The sequence below is a fragment of the Diabrotica undecimpunctata genome, chromosome 2 (assembly GCF_040954645.1).
Source record: "Diabrotica undecimpunctata isolate CICGRU chromosome 2, icDiaUnde3, whole genome shotgun sequence".
Taxonomy (NCBI): domain Eukaryota; kingdom Metazoa; phylum Arthropoda; class Insecta; order Coleoptera; family Chrysomelidae; genus Diabrotica; species Diabrotica undecimpunctata.
This window is the reverse complement of record NC_092804.1, coordinates 119,771,303-119,784,036: the sequence shown is the minus strand read 5'-3', so window position 1 is coordinate 119,784,036 and position 12,734 is coordinate 119,771,303. Positions and strand designations below refer to the sequence as shown.

At 32.0% G+C, this 12,734-nt stretch overlaps 1 long non-coding RNA gene across 1 annotated transcript; it reads left to right on the top strand.

The window, feature by feature from the left end:
* The first annotated feature begins 400 nt into the window (after positions 1-400).
* On the top strand, positions 401-12,500 carry LOC140433428 (uncharacterized). Its single transcript, XR_011949959.1, has 3 exons — positions 401-537; positions 11,668-12,155; positions 12,424-12,500. It is a non-coding gene; the product is annotated as an uncharacterized lncRNA (long non-coding RNA).
* Positions 12,501-12,734: the final 234 nt, after the last annotated feature.

Here is a 12,734-nt window from a genome sequence, read left to right as displayed (position 1 = left end):
GATGATAGAAAAATACTCTATCCCGACATGATCATCATTCTCTTTGCCTTTATTCATTGTAGTGCCAGCTTCACTGATTACATTTCTCGGTAGGTATCTTGTTGGGTCATATCAATATCAATTCCCTTTAATGACATGTCCTCTATCAGTGTTTCTCACCAGGTCTTCTTTGGTATTCTTCTTCTACTCCTTCCAAGAACTTGTCACCCGTGATATTCTTCATCCGTGCAAAACACTACATTTTAACAATATACTAGAAATAGTTGTCGTGTATGCTTTCTTGTAAGAATGAATTAATACATAACCTTTTAATTTGTAAATAAAAAGTTAGTAATAATTGGTGGAATAGCAAATTATATACAAAATCCAGTCTAACATAAGTGCGAAACTGGTACTACTGCAATTCTATATCACAAATTACATCAATTAAACAAAAATTAATTCAGTTGTGTACTAGTTGATATAAGATATCGACGATGGATTCAACTCATTTAACAATATTTTGTGCTGTGGTTCTTTTATACGTCGGATGTCAAGGTAAAATATACTATCGAATCACACTTATTGTTAAGATGCAAGATCAATTATGCAACTTAATTCTAAATAAAATTATGAATAACATGAAACAATAGACCTTTAGTAACTGTATATACCATTGATTTCTTACATGTTCATTTCAAGAATATTACTTGGAATCCAATTAAAAGGTTACATCTGTTATATTTGATTAACATATTTTGTATATATAAGTTGATTTTATTTATAATTAATGAATTACTACTTTCATTTGATTCATTTTAAATCTTTAAGACTGTCTTAATAAAGAAAAGATAAAGGATAAAATGGAAGAGCTGATCTTCTATTGACTGGTACCATTCTACATTTTTCTCCATCCATTAAGAGTGTAGAAATAAACAGTTACCGAACAATACCCTAGAAATGTGTTAAATAATTTTCGTTATTATGATAATGATGATAACATTTCGGAGTGGTAAATTTTATGACGTTTTCTGTTTCGTGTTTCCAACTTCATATAAAAGGATTTTTTTCTCAGCTGATTTTTCAGTGTTTTTAAGACAAGTAATTATCAATGTAGCTTTTTAAGTAAAGTAGTGGTAATTTATTTTAATTTACTTAAATGCCTTACAAAAATAAATGCAATTTACTTTTCGGGTCTTGTTATACTTTTTATGTATACCATAATTAATATTATAATGGTTCTGAGACTGTTTTCTTATCTAAGTTAAATGTCTAAAATAAATATTATGGTTGTGTGTGTGAGAGAGAGAGAGAGAGAGAGAGAGAGAGAGAGAGAGAGAGAGAGAGAGAGAGAGAGAGAGAGAGAGAGAGAGAGAGAGAGAGAGAGAGAGAGAGAGAGAGAGAGAGAGAGAGAGAGAGAGAGAGAGAGAGAGAGAGAGAGACCACTTTGCCACAGAAAATTGTGTGTTTAAATGTTTAAATTTGTTTAAATTTTTATTTTAGAACCGTTTATAAACTTGATTAGAATATTATATATAGATTTGTCAGAATAAGATAACAGATTGCTGATGTTAACTGGTAGGCTAATATTGAGATCAATTAAACCTAAATATAGGCTTCGAGTCTGTTCTCTATGATTATAACAATCGAAAAATAAGTGGTTCAAATCTCCGACAGATTTACCATCACAAGGACAGAAAGGAGTTTCATAGATTCCAATCATATGCAGATGCTCTTGAAAGAGGCCATGGTTAAGTTTTAACCGGGTTATTAACGAAGAGTATACTTTATTATAGTTAAAATTAAAATGGGGAATATTTTTTGGTAAGCATGGATGAATAGAAAAGTAATGGTTTCTTGAAGTCTTCTGAACATCTTTATATTTTGACATCCATCTTTCCCTGCCAATACTTCTGATAATAGAAAAAAGATCTTTAGAGTAGTAAAAATTTGTAATTTCGGATATCTCAGATGTATTTTTTGCCATACCATCCACTAATGCGTTTCCAATTACTCCATTGTGTCCTTTAACCCAGAGTAAAGTAACGTAGCCATGGATGGCTACGAATAGCTTGTAATACTGCCTGAGAATCTGATACTATTACAAATATTATGGTTATAATGAAAACTACACTTTTAACTACTATGTGACGTTTCGAATTCCACTCCGGAAATCGTTTTGAAAAAAGATTATTAAAAAAAAATGTGCGAAAAATATAACCAAAAATTGTTAAGCGGATTATGGTTTTTAAAACTGAACGGTGACTTACTTGGCCTCTACCTTGTAGACGGTAGTCATGCTTTTAGTAAAAAAAAGGGGTTTGTCTACAGTAGGCGGTACTTAAAATTTTAAAAATATTTTTAAAATTTATTAAAGTAATTTTATTATTTAATTACCATTTTAATGGGAATAAGCCACAATTGAAGTTTTAAATAGTTAAAGTTTATTGACGTTTCAATTTCAACTTCGGAAAGTGGAACTTCAAAAACTTCGTTCTCAAAATATCGGTATTTTGAGAACAATTTCCAAAGTGGAAATAGAAACGTCAATAAAATTCAATTGTAGCTTACTCCCAATAAAATAGTAATTAATTTAAGATGCCACAAGAAAATAGCTACAGAACAATTATTTTATTATTTATTCATTATTTATATTTTAAACAAATTACATTATATTAAAAGAATTTTTTTTATTGCTACATTGCATGTTTACAATCTACTTTATACACAGAGTAATAAGTAAATAGTCTGTAAGTAAATTAACGTGAGTTAGGTATAGTTTGTTTCACGAAAAATGGTTGAGTGCTTAATGGTTACCTGAGTTGATCCTATTGTGTATACAAGAGTCTCTCAATAAACTATCAAAGTACACAGGGTGGCACTTCATGTCCTCGGCCAATGCGTCACAAACATATACTTTTTTAATAGAAAATGATTTTAACACTTCTAACAGTTCATTTTTTAAATAACTTTCTTCAAAATATATATCGTTTTCTAACAGGTAGTTCAACAAGTCCTCTTGTAAGTAAATAACTATTTATTGTTTTTACGATTTCTCTAGCGTCAGCAGATAAATGCTTTTTCTTTGCTGGAACACTGGAAGAAGCACCATCAATGTTTTTCCACGGACGCCACATAATGCTGTTTTATAGGTATAAATAGGTATAACACTGGTAACACTTGTAACACTTTCAACTAAATGAAACAAAATGTATATTTAAAAATTGTTAAAATGTTTACAACCTTATGAAATAAAATGTATTCTAATCGTTTTTATAATTTTATACGATTTTTTAATCGTTTTTATATTACCAGGAATTTATTATACAAACAAGATAACGACACTCTATAGTAGCTTCAATTTTACCTGAATACTTACCTGCTCAACTAATGTTGACTAAGCTGGGGTACTGGCGGTCGAGTTTTATTGCAATCATTAAGCACTCAACCATTTTTCTTGAAATAAACTATACCGTCTAGTATTATTGCGGTAGGTCTTCTGGCCATACTCTCTTCTATAATCTTTCGGCAAATAGTTAAGTAAATAAATTATTTATTAGTTCATTGTTGTACTCAGTAATGCGATGTTTATATTTTATTGAATGATTCTGTATTATGCCCTTAAGTAGTGGGATGTCCAGATCATTGTGAAGTGTTTGGTTAGATACATACCATGGTGCTTTACTTATCATACGGAGTATTTTGGATAGGAATGTTTGAAGTATCTTCATATTTGAAGGTTTATTACAGCCCCATAGTTCTATTCCATATGCCCAAACTGGTATGAGTATAGCTTTGCACAGAAGCAGTTTATTTTTAAGAGATAACTGGGATCTTTTGCTCAATAGCCAGTTCATATTTTTTAGTTTAAGATTTAGTTGTTTCCGTTTAGTTTTAATGTGCGTTTTTCATGTAAGTTTTTCGTCCAGATAAGTATTTGACAATTGGTTTTATGAGAATGGAAGTATTATTAATAGAGACTTGTATACATGTAGATTTTCTTATTGTTAAAGTAATTTGTACTGATTTGTTGGCATTAACATTTATCTTCCATCGCTTAAGCCAGTTTTGTAATTTGTAATGATTTTATACTTTTTGTAATGCTACATTAGGATCGATATTTACTGCCAAGACTCTCGTGTCATCCGTAAAAGCTAAGACGGTAACATTGCTAGTTGGAACCTCAGCTGTAACTATCAGATTTAGATATGGGTCCAGAACGCTACCCAGAGGTACGCGAGATTGTATGATGTGGTAATTTGAGTAGTTGTCTTCAATTTTGACTTGGAAGTAATGGTCAATAAGATATGATTTTAGTATAAAATATAGGTGTTATTTCAGTTTGAAGAGTAGATCTTTATGCCATACTCTATTAAATGCCTGTTGTATATCTAGAAATATTAGACTTATATTAGAAATCTAGATCTAGAAATATTAGTTTTAATTATATTAACTATTCTGTGGCATTGTTGGATAGTTAAGTGTTCACGTGTAAATCCGAATTGATGTTGTGGTATAATTTCATTTATGGGAATAACTTGCTCGATTTTATGTAATAGTAGACTTTTTTATACTTTCGAAAGTAGGCTTATAGAGTAATATGAATTTGCTTGGGTTGCGGGCTTACCGGGTTTCAAAATAATAGTAACTTCAGCAAATTTCCATTGTATATATTCCATTGTAGATGCTGTTGTATATTATTGTTAATAATACTACTGCTTTTCTCGGAAGCTTCTGAAGTAATTCTATCAAATTAAAGCCAGGAATTTTCTTAGGATTTAGCATTTTTATTTGTTGTCGAACCTCTGCCAGAGAAAATGTTGTCAGAGAAAGAGATAGTTGCGTTGAGTACAAGTTCTCTTATATAGAGGGAGATATCATGATTTTCTTGCACACTTCTTTGGCGATATGGTGTTGCTTCCCATCCTGTTGTTTGTAAGACTGTTGTTAAATATTCTACTGCTTTTTCTACATCTTGGTTATCTTTAATCCTAATATCTAGTCTAATCTTTGTATTTACAGAATTTTGGAAAACATCCCAGTTTGTTTCTTTAATTGTGAGTTTGGGTATGGGCGTTCTCCATAATATGTGTGTGGTTAAAGGTATTATTATTGTGCTGTGTTGTGAAACATCCCAGTTTGTTTCTTTAGTTGTGAGTTTGGGTATGGGCGTTCTCCATAATATGTGTGTGGTTAAAGGTATTATTATTGTGCTGTGATCGAAGTTTGACTCTATTGCACTATAGATGTCAGCTACTTCTTTTGTTACAGCAAAATCTATTAAATCTGTTATTTTGTTGGGGTCCGTAGGCCAGTATGTAGGTTCTCCAGTTGATAAGTATTTTAAGTTATTTTGTTAGGTGATATTCATTAATACTTGACCTTCAGGCGTGATTAATCTGGAACCCAATGTGGTGTGTTTGGCATTCCAGTCTCTTGCTACTATCAATTTGGATCCAAGAGTTTGTATTAAATCATGATAACCCTCGCTTGAAATGGGATGTTTAGGTGGGCTGTAGACTGTTGTACTAAGAGAGGTGTTTGTTTCGATTTTAATGATTCCTGCTTAATTTTTTCCGTAATATAAGGTTAGACTGCATAGTATTTAATTTTTGATTTAATAATAACGACAGAGCCTGCATGTTCTCCTCCGTCTGGATGGTTTGCATAATACACAGTCTTCTTCTTCCTATGCCGTCCCCATTAACGGAGGTTGGCGACCACATTTTTAAAAGCTTCTCTGTCTTTTGCAACGTGAAATAATTCGTCTACAGTCATGTTTGTCCAGTCTCGAATATTTCGCAGCCATGACTTCCTCTTTCTACCTAAAAATAATACACAGTAAGGTATCTTAATAACTTTATATCTTACATATATATGAAAGATATAAAGTTCATCATCTATATCTTTATATTATTCATTTTTAAAAACATATCTCTAATATATGGTTTGAAATGCCATTAGCATTCCACGACGCAACTCGTAATGATTTGAAAGCTATTTTATTAATGACTGTAGTTATCATGGTTAAAATTATGCTATTTTGGTTTAAAAGTTGGGAGAGCATATTTTTAAATTCGTTTAAGGAATCTGATAGTTCATCTCTTAATTCGTTGTTATCTTTGTTATCTGTATTTATGTTTCCAATGGCAGCATCTTTATAACTGATTCTGTTGAAATTATGAGCGTTGGGTAGGTATATTTACATTAGGATTGTTGACAGGAATTTGAGTTTGATTTGTTTTGATTTGTCATTGTATCTGACATTTAGTAGTTCATGATAAACAGAAAATCCGCTATAATTAGAAGAATGGTCTCAGTTGCAGTGAGTGCAAATTGCTGGCGTGTTTTCTGGTTACTTGCAGTCCTTTGTGTTGTGTGATCCAGCGCATTTTACGCAATTATATGGTTTTGCACAGTACGTTTTAGTCTAAACATATTTTTGACATCGTGTACATTATGGTACATTGCTTTTAATTCTCAGTGGTTCTACCCTGGTAGTTGGTCATTGAGAAGAATGATGCGCATACCTTGGGTGGATAGAGTTCGAAACGATGACGTCTTTAAGAGAGCCGGCGTGGAAAGAGAACTCTTTGAATTAATTAAAAAACGCAAGATTGGTTACCTTGGGCACATATTGAGAGGAGCAAAATATGAAATACCACAGTTAATCCTACAAGGGAAGATCGAAGGTAGGAGAGGAGCCGGCCGCAAACAATTATCCTGGTTAAGGAATATTAAAGAATGGACAGGAATACACAATACAGGCGAGCTGTGTCACGCCGCCAAGAACAGAATTCTAGTAATGAGATAGTCGCCTACGCACTTTGATGTATGGCATGTTAAGAAGAAGAAGAAGAAGGTTCTACCCTTAATTTACAATGTTGTACATACTGTAGTTCAAATATTTTTTTGTTGTTCGTTTGAGGGTCCACAAAAAATAATGGTAATGGTTCATGGCTCAATTCGTGTCTGATATTTATAAAGTTCCTTACGTTATGTCCGATTTTCTTGATTTCCGCTTTTATTTCATCTATCGGAAAGGAGTGATGTAGGTTTCGAATAATTGCTTTGTATGCTCTCTGTTCCTTAGGTTGGTATGTATGGTGGACGATGTTTTCCTTTCGTACGTGATGTATTAGTTTTCTGTAGGATTCATGTATCTTTAAAAAATTTTTATTGTGTTGTTTGTTAAGGCTTTAGTAAAGTAAGTTTCTACCTACCGGTTAAGCTAAATTATCTATCATTTTGCTATAGTTATTCACACCATATATAAAAATTGGAGTGGGTTTTGAGGCTGGCGAATTTTTATTCGTATCATTTACGAAGTTTTTCTGTAGAAGTTGATAAAATATATTTGATAGTGTAATTGGAGATTCTTCTTCTTTTGAATCTAGATGTTTAAACCTTTTTCTTTTGGATTTTATTGTTTGCCATGGGTGATTATTATTTTGAAGGACTTCATGTTCTTTATCTGACATCGAATCATATTCATTCTGTGTTTCTGGATTGTTTTTTTTTAAGTTTTGGTTCGCTTGAGAGTTTAATGTAGAATGAGAAAAGTTGATTTATTGGGCAATTATTGGCTGTACCTGATAATGTTGTTGGTCATTATCAAAAGGTGTCATTTGGTTTACTGTTGGTTGATTTGAGCACAATGGTGGAGCTTGAGTATTCATTCGACTTACTTGGTAATAAGAATGTACTAGCTTCGTAGGCTCGTTCAGCATTATAGTTAGAAACTGCACTCTAGCGTACTGAAAGTCACTTGAACCTGGTCCGTTCCCTGTTGGAAACATTTTTACTTAACTTAGAGTTCACTTTTATTTCACGTTGATTGGATAAATAAAAAAATTTATTTATTTATCACTAATCGATTTAAATTTACCAAATCTCGAAAAAAATAATTAGTTACTTAGCATAAGTGCAATATCTTCAGAGAATTAATATTTTTTCGGGAGACCCCTAAAATTTACGTTAAGTTTGACAGTTATTTTGACAATTATATGTATCAAAATAATCCTCTTCTTCTTCCTTTATTGGGTAATATCCCAGGGAATAATTTGCCCAGCTAATTCAGGGGGGATATTTTATATTATTCTATATTATTGGGTAATATCCCAGGGGATAATTTACCCAGTTAATTCAGGAGGGATATTCTCAACCTGCTCTAGACAGTCGAATATCCCCATATAACACTTATTTTATATTGCTGAGCCCTTACTATCAACTGACCCATCTGTAAAGATTATAGTGTGAAGTGAGATTCTTTGAAATTGAATTAATGCATGCTCATCACCTTTATTAGATTGCACATTCCTAATAGCTATAGAAGTTAATTGATATTCTAATTCAACATTGTGGCACAAAAATAAGTCACTAGAAAATAAATTTTTGGGGTATGCTGGAAATTATTCATGATGGAAACTAAGAGGGGAATACTTTTTTTATTCCAGTAATTATGATTTGATTGCATTGATATCAGTAATTGATTCAAGGCAGATATTATTGGATTATTAATTAGCATAAGATTTTTTAGGAGGAATTTAGAATTAAGTCATTCCCATCTGTACTTGAGAGGAATTTGACTACTTTCATTAAACAATGCATGAATAGGGGTAGATCTCATACATTCTGTATGATACGAATACTCTTATATTGTAATTTATCTAACCTGTTGATTAGCGCCTTAGGACAATCTGATGTGACATCCATAATCTAAATGACTCTGTATCAAACCATTATGAACTATCTGGAGAGTTTTAGGATCACTACCCTAATATGTTTCACATAGAGCTCTCATTACATTCAAGCTACGACTTACTTTTAATTCTAATAAATCCACATATGATTTCCACTTTAGGTTTTTTTAAATAACTACCCCTAAATATTTCACTGTATCCACCCATTTCATTGCATGACCTCTAATTCTTACGTTCGGAGGATTAACTTTACGATTCCCTTTTTGAAATATAATTGCTGAGGACTTATTTTGAAATATTTTGAAATATAATTATGAGGACTTAGAGGGGAGCCCTGAGGTAAGCCCTGATTAGTTTTTCTTGTACCATGAATTTGACCAGTCCTTTACATAAATACTACGATCATTTAATATAGAATAAATGACATTTTCCAGTTGAATAGGAATGTTATATTTAATTAGTTTAGGGTATAAAAGAGACATGTTGACACTATCATAAGCTGTTGAAATATCTAGAAAAAGTCGGTAAATTGATTCAATGAAAATCCTTGTAGTATTTTAGAATTTAGTAATGAAATGCATGCCATGCAACCTCTACCCCTTCTAAAACGAAGTTGCAATGGATTTAAAATATGAATGTGTTCTAAGAACCACTCAATTCTGTTTTTGATTAATGTTTTCAGCATTTTACCAACGCACGATGAAAGAGCAATTGGCCTATAACTAAGTGGGTCAGTTTTATCCTTTCCATGCTTAACAATGGGTAATATGACCGTTTGTTTCCACGAGATAGAACCTGTCCCTTCCGGATACATTTATTAAAGAATTAAATTAAGAGTAATGATCTAGAGTGCCGTAAATTTTTTAACATAGAGTATGAAACCTGATTAGAACCCACAGCAGAATCAGTTTTAGAAAGAAGTGTATTGTGACATTCATCAAATGATATGGGATTCTCAGAATACTGCAGAGGACTGAAAAGTAATTCAAAGTCTCCAGAAATAAGTGACAGACAATTAACTACCAGAAACTTGTAAATTTTATTCCAAATATCTTTAAGGGTAGTATTTCTACTTAGTTTGCTACATAAGGATCTAAAGCTTATTTTTCGCTTTAATTTTTGAAATTTTCTAGCTTTCGCTATGAATTTTTTAGCCTCTATATAGTTTTCAACACTAGGAGAATTTTTAAATATATTAATAGCAGAAAATCTCTTTTGTATTATATGAGCACATGAATCATCCCACCATGGAATGTGATATTTGTTGTTATAAGAGGAGGTCCAAGGAATTAATGTGTCTGCCACTGATGACATATATTTGATAAAATTTTCATAGTCGTCAATTGGAAACGATGAGAAAATACACTCTAGTTTTTTATGGAAAGAAAACCAATCAGCCTTTTTGAAATTTCTTCTTTTAGAAACCTGATTAGAGTCCTATGTTGGGATACCGACATGACATAGAATGGGAAAATGATTACTAGATCTTGTATCTGGAATGGTAGTCCATCCACTATTTTAGGTGCTACATCTATCGAAGCTAACGATAAGTCAACTACTGATTTCCTGCCACCAGGACGAACCAATCTTGTTGGAGAACCATCATTAAGAAAAATTAACTTCTGCAGTTTGCAAAATATTTCTGCCATTAACACTATCCCTTGAGCTTCCCCATGCTCTATGATTACAATTTAGATCACCCATGATAAGTAAAGGTTTGTTGATCGAGATGACCAAAGAAGACCAGCATGATTTAAAAAGAGATTGTAAAGGACAATACATATTTAATATATTTAAATTATACTTGGGTAAAAAGGTGAGTTGAAATTGAACATCTGAATTAAAACCAGGATTGTTAATATGAATATCCTGAAAATCTATATTGTATTTAATAGGGGTAATTAAGCCCCCATATCCATCACCTCAATCCTTTCTGATAATGTGATACCCTCTGCATCTAATTATGTGTTGGTTAGATAGCCAAGACTCACTAATGAGGACAATATCAGGGTTATAGTCTTTAATAAGGACTTTTAAGTTATTGACATTGATATTATAATATCTTATATTCCACTGTATAATAGTTAGTGGGGCGTGATGATTGAAAATATAAAATGTTAAAAACATGTGTATACCAGGTTAAGACGGGAGGGGAATCAGTATTCTGAGTCCTCAGACCCAGATACCTCCATCACTCCTCGCTCATGACTAGTACTTATAGCCTAATTTAAATCTCTTTGGGTCTGAGAGTTATCTATAAAGTGACTAGGAGATTCTTTGGGGGATCTCCCATTAGGATTGTTCCTAATATTTTAGAATGAGAACTTTGATCAAAGCCTACATTTATTGGTCTTTTCCTTTTTGATGGGGTGGATTTTGTAATCTGACTATAGGAAACAGAATTTAAAGACAGATTTGTAGCAACTGATCTCAAAAAATGCTATTTGTACCCTATTTTATAACAACATTGATACCATTGAAAGAGTCCAGCATAAATTTTTGAGATATTGTGCTTACCATGTCCACACTACTATTGAAAATCATGATTATTTCCGTATCGAACAACAGTTATATTTACCCTCACTCAAGAACCGTCGTGATATATCAGGAGCTATATTTATATTTAAGATCATACATGGATTTATTGATTGTTCAAACCTGTTAAGTAAGATTAACTTAAATGTTCCTAATCAAGCTCTACGTTACCACAATGTTTTCAATATTCTTTTCCACAGAATAAGCTGTGATTAATAATAATAATATAACTGTAACTCAGTTAAAAAGATCTCTTGCTTTGTGATATGTGCATTAGTATTGTTGAATTTTTTTTGTACTTTATTGTACACAACTTGACTGTAGTCAATTGTGATTTCCGCGTGTTCCCTGCATTCGCTTATATGTTTTGTGCTTCATTTATATATTCAACATATAGACTTAGCTTAAGTATTAAAACCATAAAACATTTAATCAAATATATTTTTTTTAGAACTTGGCCTTCTTGAAAATAAAGCAGGAGTCTGCTACAAAATTCACACCTCAAGCCAACCAAGACTTTACCCAAATCCTAGGAAACCAGAATACAAAAATATTCATGAATCGTGCACGGATTGGCTAAAAGAAAAAGAATACAACAATTGCTTAGGACTTAAAACACAAAATAATGAAATTATTATGCTTTCTTGTAAAGGAGTAACGAACCGAAGAAGACGCGGTTGCTACAAAATAATTAATCAGGATAAGAAAGAAGAAATTGTTTGCCAGAAAGTAAATCGAAACGAAGGATGCGAAGTTCTTACTACTAGGTCTAATTAACTATCGTCATTCACTGTATACCAAGGGGTTATTCGCCTAGCATTTTTGATATTAGAACACGAAAACCACCCAGGGAATATAGAGAAGCTTCAACCGATTAATTGTTAGTACTGAGGAATCTATATATGAATTTTTTAATTTCAACGATAAAATGTTGTGTAGGTATGGGATAAATCTATAAAAATATACATTATAAGGTTTTAATTTGTTCTTAGTCATAGTGGTAAATGAATAAATAATATATTGGTTTCCCCTTTAACGTTTTTTTTTTCAATTTGTTCATTCAAACGTTTAGACCTAAATTTTTAGCTTTGCTTTGGTCAAGTTAGTATAACACATCGAAATAATCTTGGGGACACCTATATTAATAGCTTTTGATCAATGTTAGCGATAAATACAAAAATAAATTTATACTTTTATTCTTTTTTAGTGTTTTATCGATTGTTGTACCAACTTGGATGATAATGCTGATCAGAATAGCTATAAAAAATTTAACAAAACCTAAATATGCGTTTTTTGTCTATAATATAAGTAGTAATTTTTCTTTATTGGTACTTTAAAGAAATCATTTAAATCGTGAAACGCAGTGTCGTGCTATCGGGATACTTCAAACTGGCAGAAGTCAAAGTGACGTTGCTGAAGTCCTCCACACGAACAGAAGTTTTACTATTCGTTTGTGGTGAAGGTGTCAAGAAACTGGTGATGTGGCTGAACGTGAATCAAGGATAACCAGCCGGATTA